Below are 16,604 nucleotides of genomic sequence, written 5' to 3'. Positions count from 1 at the left end.
CGCGAGGAGGGGCAGTGCTCTTTTTTCCGCGGCAGAGGACGAAGATTGTTGGTTTTGCAGCACCGGTACCGCGTGGTGGTGAGTGAATGCCCCAAGGCGGCAAAAGGCGGTTGCTGCTTTCTGGGAACGGGTCGGAGTCCCGGCCGCACCGGGAGCGGTGATTGCGTGGTGATTAGCCTCCACCTTCGCCTCTCTTTGGACCGACGAGTGGAAGACGGAAAGGAGAAAAGGAGCGCGAGTGTGTGCAGGCGAGGGAGCATACCGCACGAGCGAAAAGAGACGCGAGTCTCTACCGGGAGAAAGAGCGCAATATCATCGTCGTGCGGGCGAGTGTGGGAGCGAGGTGCCCGATACGAGCCCCATTCGGGTTGCCGCTTCGCTTCGCGGATCTCATATCGGAGAGCGAGAGACCCGCCGACGTGCGTTCAAAAGTGCACGCACGCATTGAGATAAGTACGTATAGCGAGAAAAGGGTAGATAATAAAAGATCGCGATTCGCGTTTTCGTTGCTGTATAGAGAGATGTACATGTATTATTTTATGGGGACCGCGCGAAGCAATGCCTGAAGATAGTACTAGCCGACATGGTATTTTTTATTCGATTGCGAAACACTAAAGTAAATATCATATGAAAGCGTTCCGAAGATACGCTTCACTGTCGTTAATACTGTCTGTGCATAATTTCCTTTTACTTATATAGAATTAGGTATATAGAAAATTAAATTGAATTAAAAAATCGCTCTTTTGCACGTAAATAACAAAGATTCCGTAAGGTATCATTAGTCGATATAACGATGCATCTTAAATATCTACAGACACCGTGCAAAGTGACACGCGACTGACGGATATACGCTTTATTATGAAAAACGCGCGCCTTTCATTATTGCAACGTCATTCATGGAGGTATGTGGGACGCGTAGTCGCGTCTCTTTTTGCACCTTCTCGAATAGCATACGTACGTACGCGCTAACAACCGTGTATGTACGCGTAAGTCATGTTTATACGCCGCGCCGAGGAAATGCTACTCTAATCGGCACCTACAGCGGGAGTATCGCACCACACGGGTGAACGTACGATGAGCACCATAGAAAAGATAGATTATGCGTAGCTCGCAACATTTGATACGGTATGCGCATAAAGGATCGTCTGGGGAGTAGTCTGCAGAGGCGTCGGGTTTCTTCTTCGCTCGAGTTCCGAATCGGGCGATGATTAAAAAGTCGAGGAGAGATATAAGAATCAAACAACCGATTCGAGTAGCCAGACTTAATTACGGTCGTAATTGAATTAACGCATCGGCACAAGCAGCACGGTAAACGAGCAGCGCGCCACTTTATGATATTTACTGACATACAAATGCCATTAATACGAACGTATAAAGGTAATTAAACATCGAGATTTACCGTTTATATCGTTATTCTCATTTGTAATTATTAACTATAGTACTAAAGCTAAAATGAATGATTAGATCACTTGTGACACATTGGCACGCGTTATCTCAACCTTTAATCTCCACATAGACCGGTTTTTCTATCAAGTCTCCGACCGTGTGTGCGGTCGTCGCAGCTTTCGCTGAATATGAATCAGGCAGGGTGCGTCAGTTCGACGATCGTCCGCCAGACACATAAGACCCCGGAGAGAGACTTCCTTCCTGCAGCACCGACGGTCGCAGTCTTCTCCCCGTGGACGCGACTTTGATTTACGAGGTACGCGGGAAAACTCGAGGTTACCGAGAGTCTATGCGTTCGTGTTTCACTGCCCGATGGGTCTCTCTGTTCACTCCGCCAATGGGTCCCGACCTCATGGATGCACCAGACAGATTAGCGGGGCGCGCGCAGATTTGCATTTTGTCTGGTCGGACTACTACTAGGCACGTTGGATAGTCCTCGTCGGAGAGGGCGACCCCACCCATAAAATACCGGTGAAGGGTTTTAAGTTGCCAGAGTTGCGCGTTAACATCCATCCTTTACCTCCTCTCGCCAATTCCGCCTTCGCGTGCTCCTTTTGTTTTCTTCCTTGGCATTTAGCCCCGTCCTCCTTTCTCTCCCCTCCCGCGTCTCCTTTGGTCTACCTGTGCCGCGTCGCCGACGCATCGAATTATCAGAGATGTCTCTACGCTGACGCGTCGTAAAGTGTCTGTAATACGCGAGCGAGGCGCCTTACGGTGTTACGACGATATGGATCACTGATGTCATACTGACGTCACCCGTCGTTTATATCCAGAGGTGACAACCTACCGTTGGCATCGGTGCAAGAATCGATCTGAAACGACGTTCGAGCCACCGCGACATAGAGAAGAAGACGAAGGTGGGGAGACAGCTCGCAGGAATGCACGCGATCAGTTACTACGGCATTCAATGTCATCATCGATTACGTTATCTCGATTCTTCGGCTGGTGATAGGCCGCACACGCGTGTGCACACGTGCGTAAGAAAACGCCCGCAGAGGCCGATTGTGTATATACGTTAATCATTGTGGTATCGTCTGATGGAAGCGCGACGGTTTCTTCGTTTCTCTTTTCCTTGCTTCGTTTCTCCCTGCCCCCTCTCTCTCTCTCTCTCTCTCTCTCTCTCTCTCTCTCTCTTCCTCTTTCTTCTTCCTTTCCTTCGACCGATGGCGAAGATTACGTAAGTCACCCGGTTTTTTGCTGCGCCAGAGAACGAAGAATATCTGCCGTTAAATGACTTCTTGCGCATTAGTTCGTTGCAAGAGATATTTGTTTTTAAGAAGTATAAGCGATGCATACAATTTTATACACTTTAACGCTAGTTTAATCTTATGAATCTTCTCTGATAAATTAGACGTAATTGCATGATGACATCTGACATATATATTGGTACGAAAAATATGATTTATATTAATTAATACGTTTTTCAAGAGTAGTAACTTCAGACATATTCTTCTAAATCTTGATTTTCTTTCAATTTTTTTTTGACGTTATCATATAATTAATTGTATCAGCATAATATATATAATATTTTTTTTTGGACGGAAGCCAGTTTACGGTTGGGTTAATTATCTTATCGCATTTGCGACGATGTGTGTATAATGGTTGACCAGATCAATATGCGTTTACATCCGGAGATAATTCATCTTGATCCAGACTTAATAACAGTTTGTAAGGCATGCGTGGACGTATGAGAGAAAGCTCGATGCTGAATTATATTGTTAACTGAGACAGTAGGAGGATCTCGCGGAAGAAAATGTTGTAAGTAATCATGTAGTTATTCCGGAGCACTAATGCACGCATCCGAGAAGGAGATAATTACAATCTCTTACAATGATCCGATATTATTATACACGAATACGATATTCCGAAACTCGTGGCTTAAATTCAATCAATTATAGACCGTTTGTAAATTTCAAATTAATTTTTCTTTAAAGAAAATGTGTAAAAGAGGACAAAGATTGTTGTGAACATTTTATAGTATATTCAATATTGAGTTTTTTCAACATAGTCTCAATATGTAAAATTTTAGAAAACATTAACATTTTTAGAGATTAAAATTTGAAGTTAAGCGAAATTCTATACCATAACTATCTTTCTTTAGAAATTAACCTGGTTTTTAAAATATGATATAATGCTTTATTATATTATTAATTAATAATAATTTTTTAATTAGAAACTTTGCAATTACAATATACAATTACAATTAATAATTATGATTTATTATAAAAAAGAAGTTTTATCTTTAATATTTTATATTTTATATTTTCAATAAAATAAAAACATTCTTCTATTACATTTTTTCTTACTTTTATAGAATAAGAGTCATTTATATTAATGAACTAACATAAATCTATGACATTAATAGTAGTAAGATATATTAAGCTAGGAATTGAGATTATCACTTCAATGCAAATGATATAATGCGATAAAATCATTGCAATTAATAATGAGCATGTATTATTTATTACGTGCATTCTTATCAGTCGGAATAGTATCCAGGTGCAACATTTTCTTAAAAATTAGAAAATATTAGAAACATAAGAAAGTTTAATTTACGATTTATATTAGTTCCTTCTTACTTTATTTTTTTCTATTATATTAATTTATCTTTCCATGTCTTTTTTTATTATGTCATTAAACTTATGGAATAATAAAAAAAGTTGCTTTTATGTGTTTATCAAATTATAATCGAGCTGATCATTTGTCGTCATTTTAACATTTTGGACGTCAAAATGACGACTAATAATATCAGTTTACTATAGCTGAGTATACATATATATTAAAAAAAATAAACTTTAGAGTGTTAGTTATATTTTATTAATATCGAAAAGACTCTGCAACCAAAGATATACATTGGTTAGTGAACTGAAAATCTATTGGTTGCTTAGTAAGTGAAAAGATATGCGGCCATTGATGTTCCCGAAGTGTCCTAAAGTTTGTATTAGAGATGGTTATATTGTATATTTGATTATTATTTTATATTTATATTTAATAAAATATAACTAACATTTCGAAGTATTTTTGTAAATATAATGATTTAGTAATATAAAAAAAGATGGAGTCACACGATGCTCGATTTTTTGAATGATACACGGAAAAAACAGTATTTCACAGAAATCTGGTAATATCAATCAGATTATAAATAGTAAAATATGAAACAACTATTTATGTAGTTGCTTGAATCATAGTACAATGATTATGTTAGGTTATACTACAGCAATAACAGTTATATTACAACAATGCATTTTACATATACATATTTTTAGTTATAAGCGTGGTGAGTCGCTTTTGCTTTTCGAAATTGCAACTTAATTTATAGCATAATGTATATATAACAAGAAATTCTTATTAATAATTTAATTCTTATTATTATACATCATGCTTTATAACGTCATGATTGACGCAACTATACGGATATATAACTTATCCATAGTAAATAATCCCCCAACCAAATTTTGTTTGTCACAACCAGATCGCGCCTAACTATAATACATCGATGATAGTTGACACATCAAAGTAAATAAATCGTATCAATCATACATATTCCTATCACATAAAGATAACTAAGATGATATTTCTATATTGCTCATAACTAAATATTTTTAGTTATGTGAACTATATCTTTTTTTTCCGTGTAAGCATGCACACACATATGCATATTGTTATGCTTGCTTTGATGCATACAGTCTGACGTTTGACAAATAATTATGAAATTAGCAATTGTTTCTTTTAATTGATGCATGGAAGGAAATAAGCTATGAAATAATTTATAAGAAATATAAAAATCATATATATGTAGCATGCAATGCTCAATGTATGAACGAATTTTAGCATACCTCAGAGCAGGCATGATTGTATGCATATTATTATTCAAAAAATTGAGCATCTTGTGATTCCATCTTAACTTTGAGAAGTCATACTTTTTTATCATATCTGATTAATTAATTATTACGTATATTTACTTCTGCTAAAAAAAATGTTATATTGAAGAATTATTTTTCAAATCTCTTTCAATTCAAACTCTGTATTATGCGTTTTCTCGAATGATTTATAATCGTAGGAGGAAACACGATTTAGCGAAATCTTGGAACTTCCGTTTAGTCATTAGATTCATAAGAACAAAATATATAAACAGATAAGAAATTGGTCATTCAGTCTTGTGACAGCCGAGGATAATTCGCTAGTCGATTTTGCGTTGTCTTTTACGAGCGAAAGGATAAGAGATCTTCGTTTCCTCTTCCGCATTTGTAATCTTTGCAATTCGCGAGAGTGATGACTTCGATAACAGCAAGTATACGCGAATACGAGGACAAGATGACAATGTTCTGCCGCAAAATGAGATTATCGTATGCGAGACTATAAAAACGCGCGTACACAGCACCGTGTTAAAGAAAGCAGAAACCATCGTGTGACTAACGGCGGGCGGTCCCGGACTGGGACGAACATAAAATCGAACTCTCACGCCGCGGCCTATAGAGACTCTTTACGACGATCTCGCGTACCGTGAATATACAGAGACGTCAGCGGGATCCTCAGATGGACCTAGGTACGTGTACCACGCCCCCGTCGACCCTTTGGGCCCTTTACGATTTCCGTGCATAGTGAGACACGCCGACCCGATAACGGCCTCGACCTCCGATCGTAAAGACGGGTAGATTCTGTCATCACCCAGGTGACCAAATGTCCATTTTAGGTCATATTTTTGACAAGAAAAATTTTCATATCCCGACTATACTATATTACGTATTCTCATTTTACTTTGGTCATTTCTCATATTACTTTAGTTGACGATCGGCTTTTCACAAACGATTCGCGATAAATCCAATGAACGTTTGATGTAAACATATTGTTGGTAAAATAAAGGCATGAAAATTTGGAAACAGTCGTTGATAGTTGATATTGCTTTTTTATCATGTTTATCTCAGCTGTCGATCGTAACCGACATTTCATCTATAGATAGATCTGATAGGTAATAATTGCGCTCAAAAGGCGCGAATTTAATTCTCGCTAGCATATTAGAAAAGATATCTAATTCAGTTTTTAAATAAAAATATTTATAATAGAATATGTATATTGTAGGACTGTATATTTGACAAATTACAGCAATCAAAGCCTGACGGTTTAGCTAGATCTTATTTTTTTATTACTTCTATGATTCTGTGTGAATTTATATATTACGAATAGTCCATTTTGAAACGCGTGCCGAAATGATTTTTCAGTCTATTTTGAAACGCTAATTCTATTAAACTACCGCAGTAATATATCACGAATTAAAATTGACTAGCAATTTTAACAATTTTAAAATATTATATAATAAAATGTTTTTTCTGTTGCATCTTTGAAACGATTTTAATTATGAGTGAGACATATTAAAATCTAGAAATAATTAATTCTTAAAAATATTTATCATATGTATTTATATTCAACATCGCTTTATATCAATCGTCGCATTTTTCTCGTTATTGATAAACGGCGTAAAATTTGGTTTCAATTTTGATTTGATTTTAATTTTGATAAAATTCATTGAAATTATATCAGTTTTAATTCCTCTGCGTTGAAGCAAAGATTGAATCATTGCGAGAGGAATGAGCTCGGTGCATAATGGATGCCTAGCGGCGAGAGATTAACCCTTTCGTGTCTGATGTAAATCTTTCGTATGCACGCGCGAGATATAGAAAAATCCGTCGCTTCGGTCGATCGGCGTCGGAGTCGCAACATACATAACCGGGAGCACGATCGAACGAGCCGCGAGCACGTGGTGCTTCGTGTGTAAACGTGACTCGTTCGGCCGGCTAGTGGATCGCGACGCGCGTACATGTGTTTTGCGTGCGTGGCGACGGTGGTCGCGCGATCGCTGGTGTGTCGTGCCGATCATTGAACCGGCTCTCAACAATCGCAGTGAATCAAAGTTGTCGGTGGTCAGGCACAAACCCGTCCCCGCTCCACCCACGATGTCGCGCGAATACTTCGATACGTAACCGATTTTACGAAGCGTCCACGGAATGAATTTTTTTTTACCGCCACTTTCGCAGACGACTGCTGCCTACGCGCGTTACGGGCAATTCGTATTGTTTTTTTTTTTTTAACGACGCGGCAACGCAGTTGGTTACGAAACTTGTTGCGTTGATAAGTTTAGTGTAGTCGAAACACGCGAGCGCTAGCACGATTTGCTCGTTTTCGATCTGACATATGATCGAGACAGATTATAAAAAAGAAATCAATCGAATATTGAATTGGTCGATTTGCACTGATTTGATAAGGGTCATAACTTCAAAAAACCTACTGGATTTTTTTATTTGAATTTATTTGTATTTAAATTTTTTTATGATTTTTATCGATGTACATATGTCTATTTCTAATTAAATTTTTTATACGTTGATTGACTGTGTCAAAAATAAAGATCAGTGGATAGTCATTGTCTAACAAAATGTTGATAATGAACGTCAAATTCTGTGTATGAAACCTAAAGTCCGATAACAAAAAAGCTCTGTCAACCAGCGAAAGAATAATCCCTCTCTTTTGTGCCATGGGATGATTAGAATTGAAATTCAAAAACCTCCCTGAAAAGGTCGGCTTACGGTACCAATCAAACCCAAACCTGTTCCCATTGATAGATATAGTAACATCCAGAAAATTAACTCTCTTCCTGGTGAAACGAAAGTTTCTCGACTCCAAATTGAGAGATGAAAGAGGAAAGTATTGGTTGCTACATAAGGCATGGAGCTTTAGCCCCATCCTGTATATACAATACACTGAATCGGTCCCTTGTCACATTTCATCGGGTGCTTTCTTCACCTTCCACCCACAACCGCGCTTTACGTATCATGACGTCAGGACATTAAGTATCCGCCACCTTCGCTTGGAATAATAAACAGATCGGCCGCAGCATCGGCGAACTCACACCTGGCATTTCTTCAACGAGAACACGGTTCGTGTTTTCTGCCGGCATCATCTCGGATCGATCGTCGTGTAACACTCCGTCTGTATCATGACGAGCACATTCAACTCGCTCGATACCACAGAGCTCGGGCCTGCGTATCGACATGAATGAACGCATCTCTCATTGCGCACGCGGCTGCAAGAGAATAGCAATCAGCCGCACGATGGATGGCGTCAGGTGGTAGGAGATCGTAGATGTAGAGTCTTGTCTTCGACTCTCCGTCGTCATCGAACAGCCATTGCTTAGTGCGCGTGTTTCGTAATTGACCAGACTTGTTAGAAACCAATGTATAACGATTTTCGTCATATTTATAATTAGCCCTTACACTACCAGTTACAATTTGGTGTCTCATCCACACAAACACATGGGCATTAGAATCCGTCGGTTTTTTTCACCTATTCAGAATGATTAAAAAAAAGATCTCTAAAAATTCGCCAACACACTTTTAACTTTCTAGAATAAATATTGACACTTCATTTTGAAAAATAATAAAATGTAATATTATAATTTATAATTACTGAAAGACTCAAAGAAATTTGCACCAACACGAATCGCTTGATCACTAGTGACCCATGTTGGTAGGATAAGGGTTGGGTAAATTTTTTTTAACGCCATCTTTCACATTGGAATAATAAAATAAAATTCTTAGATTAAAACACGCGCGAAAATAATTTAATAGGGAATAAAGTATAGTAAGGCGTTTGACGCGACACCTCAGTTCATGAGCGCACTGCCACTTACAATTAAAATCCTACTTATGAAGCGGTCGATGCATTAAAGTCTTCCTCCAACGACGATTGTTTCGTCTCAAGGAATAAGAGATACGCGTTATAATTTCCACGTGTCGTGCTTGGTTGCGGAAGTGAGCACATTATTGTGTGTGCCAGCGACTCGCTTCGAGTTCTGTAATTGCTATCGTAGGTGGTGGAACGGAAGAGTTCGTGGCGGGGTCTCGTAAAGCACGGTTCACTATGCAGCGTGTAATTTAAACATTGCCTCACTTCTGTACAGCGTGTACCACCCGCATTGTGAACTTTTAGGTCTGGGCGAAAATGTGACCGGCGTAATAATCCGTTAATGGTAATAATTGGGAGCTGATATCTGAAACGCGGAGAATGGATGGGATCGGGTTTAAAAAATTTTTTACGGAAAATGTGAAACGCGCGTTATCCAATTTGGGATACTAGAATTCGTTATTCAGTATCGATCGGTTTCAAGCCGGTTATTAAGCAATCAGCTAGTATACCGTATGATTTACTGTAATATCAGAGAAATAATACCGTTAAATTAAAATTCTTGATCAGATTATCAAACAAGGGGCAATCAAACACAGACCGATCTTTAATATAATCCTTTAAAGTCGGCAAAATGGAACATAAAAAGATGTTAAGAAAATGCCGCGGGATATATCGAGAGTCGGAAGAGTCACCTTGAGAAAGTAATGAGAACGATCCACCGACGCGCCTTAAACACAGTATAGAAGAGTTGCTGATACTTAACGCGCTCGTAAATCCGAGTAATTAGCAACTCGTTACGGATAACAAAACCACAAGTAATTCTAAATTATAATACAGTTGTAGAATGTTATTTCCTTCGCAACTGAATTAATCGACGGAAATTTCTTATGATTGTAGTAAATTTACTCACGAGTTTTTCGAACGCAAGAAGCAAATTACGATGCTAAATAGATGATGAGTTTTACTCGTTTACTTTACTTGACAACAAACTTGTGATAAATAATAGTTGCACAATTGCTTTTATGATCCTAATTATGATAATTATTATCCTTTTTTTGTTAATCGAACAATTTTCAATCTGAAAAATTTTTAATCTGAAAATTTCTTACAAGAACATTGTATACCTGATGAAATACTCAATATTGTCACTTTGATAAAGTATACTCACTTGTAAAAAGCAGAAATAAATATTTTGCAAGACGCGCATATAATTATTATCGCATACGATAGTGATGATTCAACACGGCATGTATTGCATTTTATTATGTTTTGCTCATAAGTAGTTCTACTATACATGTACGTTAGCACGTGTCTTTACTTCACGCTTGTTATTGCGTTAACATCACGATTAATATATGTATAATTTATCGGTATAATTAACATTATTATATATTATTTTCCCGCTCATATCACAACATTTCGCTTCAGTTTTTATCGCGCCAAGTATATAAGTATGGGTTTTTTTTTCTCCAGGAAAAAAGCGCTTCCTTCTTTGCTTTCCGCAGCATTGCACAAATTGACGCAGATAAATGCGCAAGAAATCGCGATCACCGCGAGAAAGTGTTACCGTGATATTTGTAAAACTTTCGTACTGCACGCGATCGATTTTATCGAATCGGTAAATCATGAAATGACACGAAGTCGCCCTTGTTCCAGAACTACGATTTCACATAAATTGCGTATCGTATCGGAGTCTGGGAGCGAGATCGGATCGGTAGCTGGCTAGGATCTAGTAGTCGGACAAGAGAACTCGTCAGAAAAGTATACGGGAATGTATAAAATTGAATTTATATCTCGTACCTGGTTTTACTCGCAAACTGTCTCTGTTTTTCCTTTTTCTCCGCCTCCTTGTCGATACACGTTACTTATTCGGTTGTAAGCACGATTAACAAATTGCACAAAAAGTTGCCCTCAAGCATCGACCACTCGATGTTTCATCGCCGATATACGTATTGATATCCTGTCATAGCTAGATGCAAATTAGTTACGACTGCCTATCAGATAGTATTTTAAAAGAAGTAGCAAAATATTTAAATGAATGAAAATATAGGAAAGTTGCGTCAAAACATATCATTTTAATTGAAAATATATTAATGAGGACAAATATTGCTTAGACGTAAAAATTTGAAGTAAAGATGAAGATATAAATATTACAGCTAATGTGTTCGAATAAATTGTGTATCATAATAAAATATTCATTCAATTCATTTCATTTCAAAGGCTGGATATAATCGAAATTTAGAATTAAAAAGAACATACTAAACAGCAATTAAGCTATCTCTTATACATGATTTAATTCTTTAGTTGATGTGAACTTAGAAAATTTTAGACGACATGAATATTCTCTGTAATAGGAAACAAAGAAAGATGATCAATCATGGCATTAGGTCAGCATTTAATGTTATAGGGAGAAATATTACTGCATTGTCCAATCTTTATCTTAGATCGAATCTTAATAACAGACGTTGATTAACTGCAGTCAAATGATCTTTTTATAAAAACCGATTCGCGGCAGCTGAATTATTCCGTTATGAAATATGAATCTTCGATTTTTATATGCATGTAGTAATTCTTGTGTCATGCGTGGTGCGGCAGTCTGAGCGTTGGCATAATATTTTCATTTCACGCTGGAGTGCTCGTCTGTCCCATAATATGTCCAGTGAACCCTGCTGAACCCAAAACCACAATCCAGTACGCGTCCAAGTCGCTCTTGGGCCCTTACTTTCCTTTTATTTCTGTCGTAGGACGTAAGTCACTCGGTGACACTAAGGGACGTACAAAAATTCCACGATGTATCTCGTCAGAACTTGCTGTTGTATAGGGTGCCGCAAAAGATATATTTTATTACCTATCTCAAGAATCTACGAACTAATCTACGAGAACTAATCTACGAGATAGATTATATATCGATCTCAAATGAATAGCAATTTTTCAATAATGATCGGGAATTACATCGAGTTTGGAATTATTATCGATTGAAACAACGAGGAAAAAATGTTCCATTGGTGGAATTAAAACCTCATAATAATTGTGACTGGACTAAAATAGAACTAAAATTACGGGGTTGTTAGAATCTAAATCTGCTTCGCGGCGGCTCGACTTGAAAAAAGAAAAGAAGGTTTGCTCGAACGTTATATGACTCCTCCTTCCCGTCCGTTTTTTCCCACCTTTAGAGAGATCGTTTTCGTCTTGCGTACGTGCAAAAGTAGTGAACACCTCTTCTGGCCCTCTCGGCAAGGTGGTACCGAAATGAAAACGTACGACGTGATACACGCCTAAGTTCTAGAAGATGGCCAGGCGGCATCGACGTCGCCGTCGTCCTCATCCGCTGGCCGCGTCGTCGCCACTTTCAGCGACGATAGGGACCACCTCAGGGGCGCACGAGTGTTTAATAAACCGGTTAAGGCCCGTCCCCGGATCTGTTTGCCTTCGGCTTTTGTAACTTTACTAGTGTTGTGACTTGAGTCGGGGCCTACATGAAAAAAAGAGTCCGCGATGGGTACCCGAGCAAACAGTCCGTGTGTGTCCCGTATCAACACGACGCGCGCTTCTATCGGCGGCCGTACCTTCCACAGAGAGATGGAGAACGTGGAGGTGGAGAACAGGCGGCTCAGTGACGAATTCAAATTTGTCAACCTAAAGTTAGATTCACTCGTTCAAGGGGAAATTGTATTGTGTGAGGATATAATATCGCAGATTTGTTCTATTGTTTGCGGTTTAGATCAATGTTCCTTTAATCAAAGCACTATTTTTTTATAATATTTTAAATCTATTTTGATTTATTTGGGACATAGAAAGAAAAGACTATGTTTATGTTTTATTTTTTAATGTTCAATGGACCTAGTGAGTTTGAGAAATTCTATTTTTAACTTCGTTTATTCATTATTGAAGAGTATAATCAACTAAATGCTTATAGCAAAAATAATTTTACTAATTCAAACAGTAATTTATTAAGAGTTGAAAATATAAGTGAGCATTGGATGGATTAGATAATATGAGTAAGACAAGTTCGAAAAGTGGTAATGACGGTTATCGCGGTTAAAAGAATTTTAATCCGCAGAAAATGGATAGAAATAGATGTGGCTGAATAAATTATTCATTGCGGTTAATATCATGCGCGTCAAGATAAGATTTAAAATACATAATAGACGAAATAATTAATGACGTCAATTCTAAGAATTTTTGTCAGCTAATCTATATACATATGCCGAATAAAATAAACTGAGTTATTATATAATATATTTGTTATTATATATTTTGTTTTTATGTAAATAGAAATTTATATAAATGATTATGGTCTGTGATTCTTTATATTACCGATATAAAACTTTCTTTTTGTATAAAGAAATATGTTATATTGAAATATCATTTTTATATTTATGAATATTCATCTATATATAATAACTCATCTATATATAATAACTCAATTAAAAAAACAAATGAATGTTAATCAATAAATGTATGCAGAACTAATGATAGAAATCGGGATATTAACGATAAAGAATTAGCAAATGAATTGAGCTATTGGTATCTACTTCAGTTCCGTGACCGAAGCCAAATAAACACCTCGCAATCTAATCTCATACACTCAGTTTATCGCTTAGTCATTAATTAGCTAAACAAGAATTTTTTAGACGCCTAGAAACAAAAATATTAATTTTGTAAAACGAAATCAATTAACAGAAAAATTTGTGAAGCAGTATTTTTATAAATTATGTATAAATTAATAATACAACAAAATATGAATATTTATCAAAATTCTTCGAGAAAAGCTTGGATTAAGACTGTAAATGAAATAAAATTTGCATTGTATGTTGTATTATATTTATATAAATAGTGAGGTTTTAAATCTCTTTGATATCAATTTTACAATGTTATATGACAAATTTAACATATTATTTAGAAAAAATAGATCTCAAGCATATTTGTTCTGAGCTTGGAATTAAATTAATATAATAACTCGTGCAATTATTAGATTTATTAATTATTATTTCAAGTATAAAAAAAGGATTTTTATATTCGAGTCTCTGTTAAAAATTAAATAGATGAATAGATAGATGTGGCTATATAAATAAATAGGAATAGAGAGAGAAAGAAAGAGAAAGAGAGAGAGAAAAATTACATTTTAAAATTTAATAAATTTATCTATATCTATATATATTAAGATTAATTAATATACAATTTGGCATTACTGCAATTATACAATTATTATGATTAAAGTAATTAAAATTAATTATTGATTATATTGGTGTAATCTTTTACTTACAAGAATAATACGGAAAAAAATATTTTATAATATATAAAATATACACATGTTATAACATAATATTAAATATATATAAGTCAAATTCTTTAATTATAGTTGATAATAGTACGTCACTGTTAATACCGTAAAAAAATAGAATAAAATGGCATAAAATTCAATTTAGAGCTGCATTCGACAAAGAAATACGGACTCTAATAGATTAATAATATTAACCCTAATTTGAAATAATAGCTAAGATATAAACTGGTAGCAGAGATGTAAACTTTTTTAGATGAATGAAATGTAACTTGCATATTTAAACAGTCTATTTTTTAAGCAAGATTGTGCATACCATGATTGTAATACTTAAAATAAGCTTTATGTGACAATAAAATACTCGAACGTAGTATGTAATTAACGATTATCATATAAGTGTAATTACGATGTAAGAAGTCGGCCTTGTGTTCTTTTTCTAATTCTTTACGAGATGTTTTGCCACAGAAATGATCCTGCTCGTATAACTTAGAAAAGCGTATTGAGCAAAGAAATAATTCTTTAACCAAATCTGCAAAGATATGCCTGTTTATAGCTGTAGGCAAGTATGCAGATTCGAAGTAAATAAGAACCTATAAATGTCAAATTTAAATAAATATACACTAATAACGTGATTTATAGACACGCCTTTGCGTTAAATTATTTTATCCATTTACTGTGAAACGCGATACAATTATCTTTTTCTCTTCTAACTGTCCGTCTCCCAGACCCGTTGAACGCAATCGATGACAACGACAAAGAACAGCGCGTGGAGAGAAACGGTAAAACGCTGCGCGAATTCTTCACATGTCATTGCATCATTATACACGTTTCAGTAAAACTTGTCGTCGATCGCGAACGCGAACGACCGTGTTCTTTCGTTCAGTTCTGCGAACTAGCCGTGACAGAAATGCATCGCGACTTTTATCCTGCGAAAAGCGCAATGGGATCTCGCGGAGACGTCAATGCCAGAAGCGAAGTAACGTTATAACATATGTATGCCGGGAAGCCGCGAGTGGAGCGATACGCGCCAAACGTGGTGTAATATCTACCAGTTCGTTTTCTTCTATTGCAGTAAATGTTTGCGTGCCGAATACCTCGTCTCCGCGAGATGACTCGGTGCGAAAGCAGGATATAATATATATATATATATATATATATATATATATATATGTACACATATCTATATATACATATACATATGTATACACACATATACGCATTAGAGAAAGTGGATAGAATTCAGCAATGTACACACACCGCCTTAGTGTGGCGAGGGCGAACGCTCCGGCCACCAGCAGCACGAAGATCATCTCTTCCTCGTCCTCCTGCAGGAGAGTCCTCGGCTGCTCCGGATGACAGTTTCCGCTCGCATCCACTTGCACACTCGCGATCTTTCCGCGAATCGACTGGTTACTCCGGAAAAACGACGTTGTCGTCCGTTGTCCCTCACCGTCGCGTCCCGCTGCTGGGACGAACTGTCACGCGAGAATATTGTAATTCTCGAGATATACCGAAACTGCAATATGCCGTATGAAACGCCGTGTTCTACACCGATATCGTTGTTATATTTATCAGGTGGACGTCAAAGTGACATAACAGTGCACCAGAACTCTCCACATCGTTCGAGCGTCCTCCTCGTGAGACGATTCCGATAATCGGTCAGTCTATTTTCCGTCGTGAAATTAACGTGACGCGATTGCTCGTCCACTTGTCGTGCCGCGATCGAAGCGAGAAGATAACTGTGGATGATCGTGTCCGTTGACATTCGAGGATCTAATCTACGCGCCTGATTCAGGGCCCCTGCAGGAGCCCCTTTCAACTCGTTGCAGACTTTTCAGAACCACCGGCGCGGTTGACCATTCGGCTTGCCGATCTCGTGGTGACTGAGTGAGTCCCCCAGTTACTCACTCGAGCTCACGGACTCACTATTCACCTCGTCCTCTCGCTCTTGCACTCTCGCTCGCGCTCACCGACACTTGGTCCCACCTCTATCCCTCCTGCTTCCTCCAGCCCCCTTCCGTAGCCCCACCGTAATCCTCAGCCTGCCAGTACGTCCTCCCTGTCCTCCCACCTGCGCGCACACCACCCTCGCTGCGCGATCTCCGCGTGGGGAGACACACGGCAAGCTGTTCGTCTCCCCATTTTGGACCCCCTGATCTCATTAATCGAACGAGATGTTAAACAATTTTATGGATCCAAA

Source organism: Trachymyrmex septentrionalis, unplaced genomic scaffold (genome assembly GCF_001594115.1).
Source record: "Trachymyrmex septentrionalis isolate Tsep2-gDNA-1 unplaced genomic scaffold, Tsep1.0 scaffold22, whole genome shotgun sequence".
NCBI lineage: Eukaryota > Metazoa > Arthropoda > Insecta > Hymenoptera > Formicidae > Trachymyrmex > Trachymyrmex septentrionalis.
The sequence above is the reverse complement of the archived record's forward strand: the minus strand, read 5'-3'. Positions refer to the sequence as shown.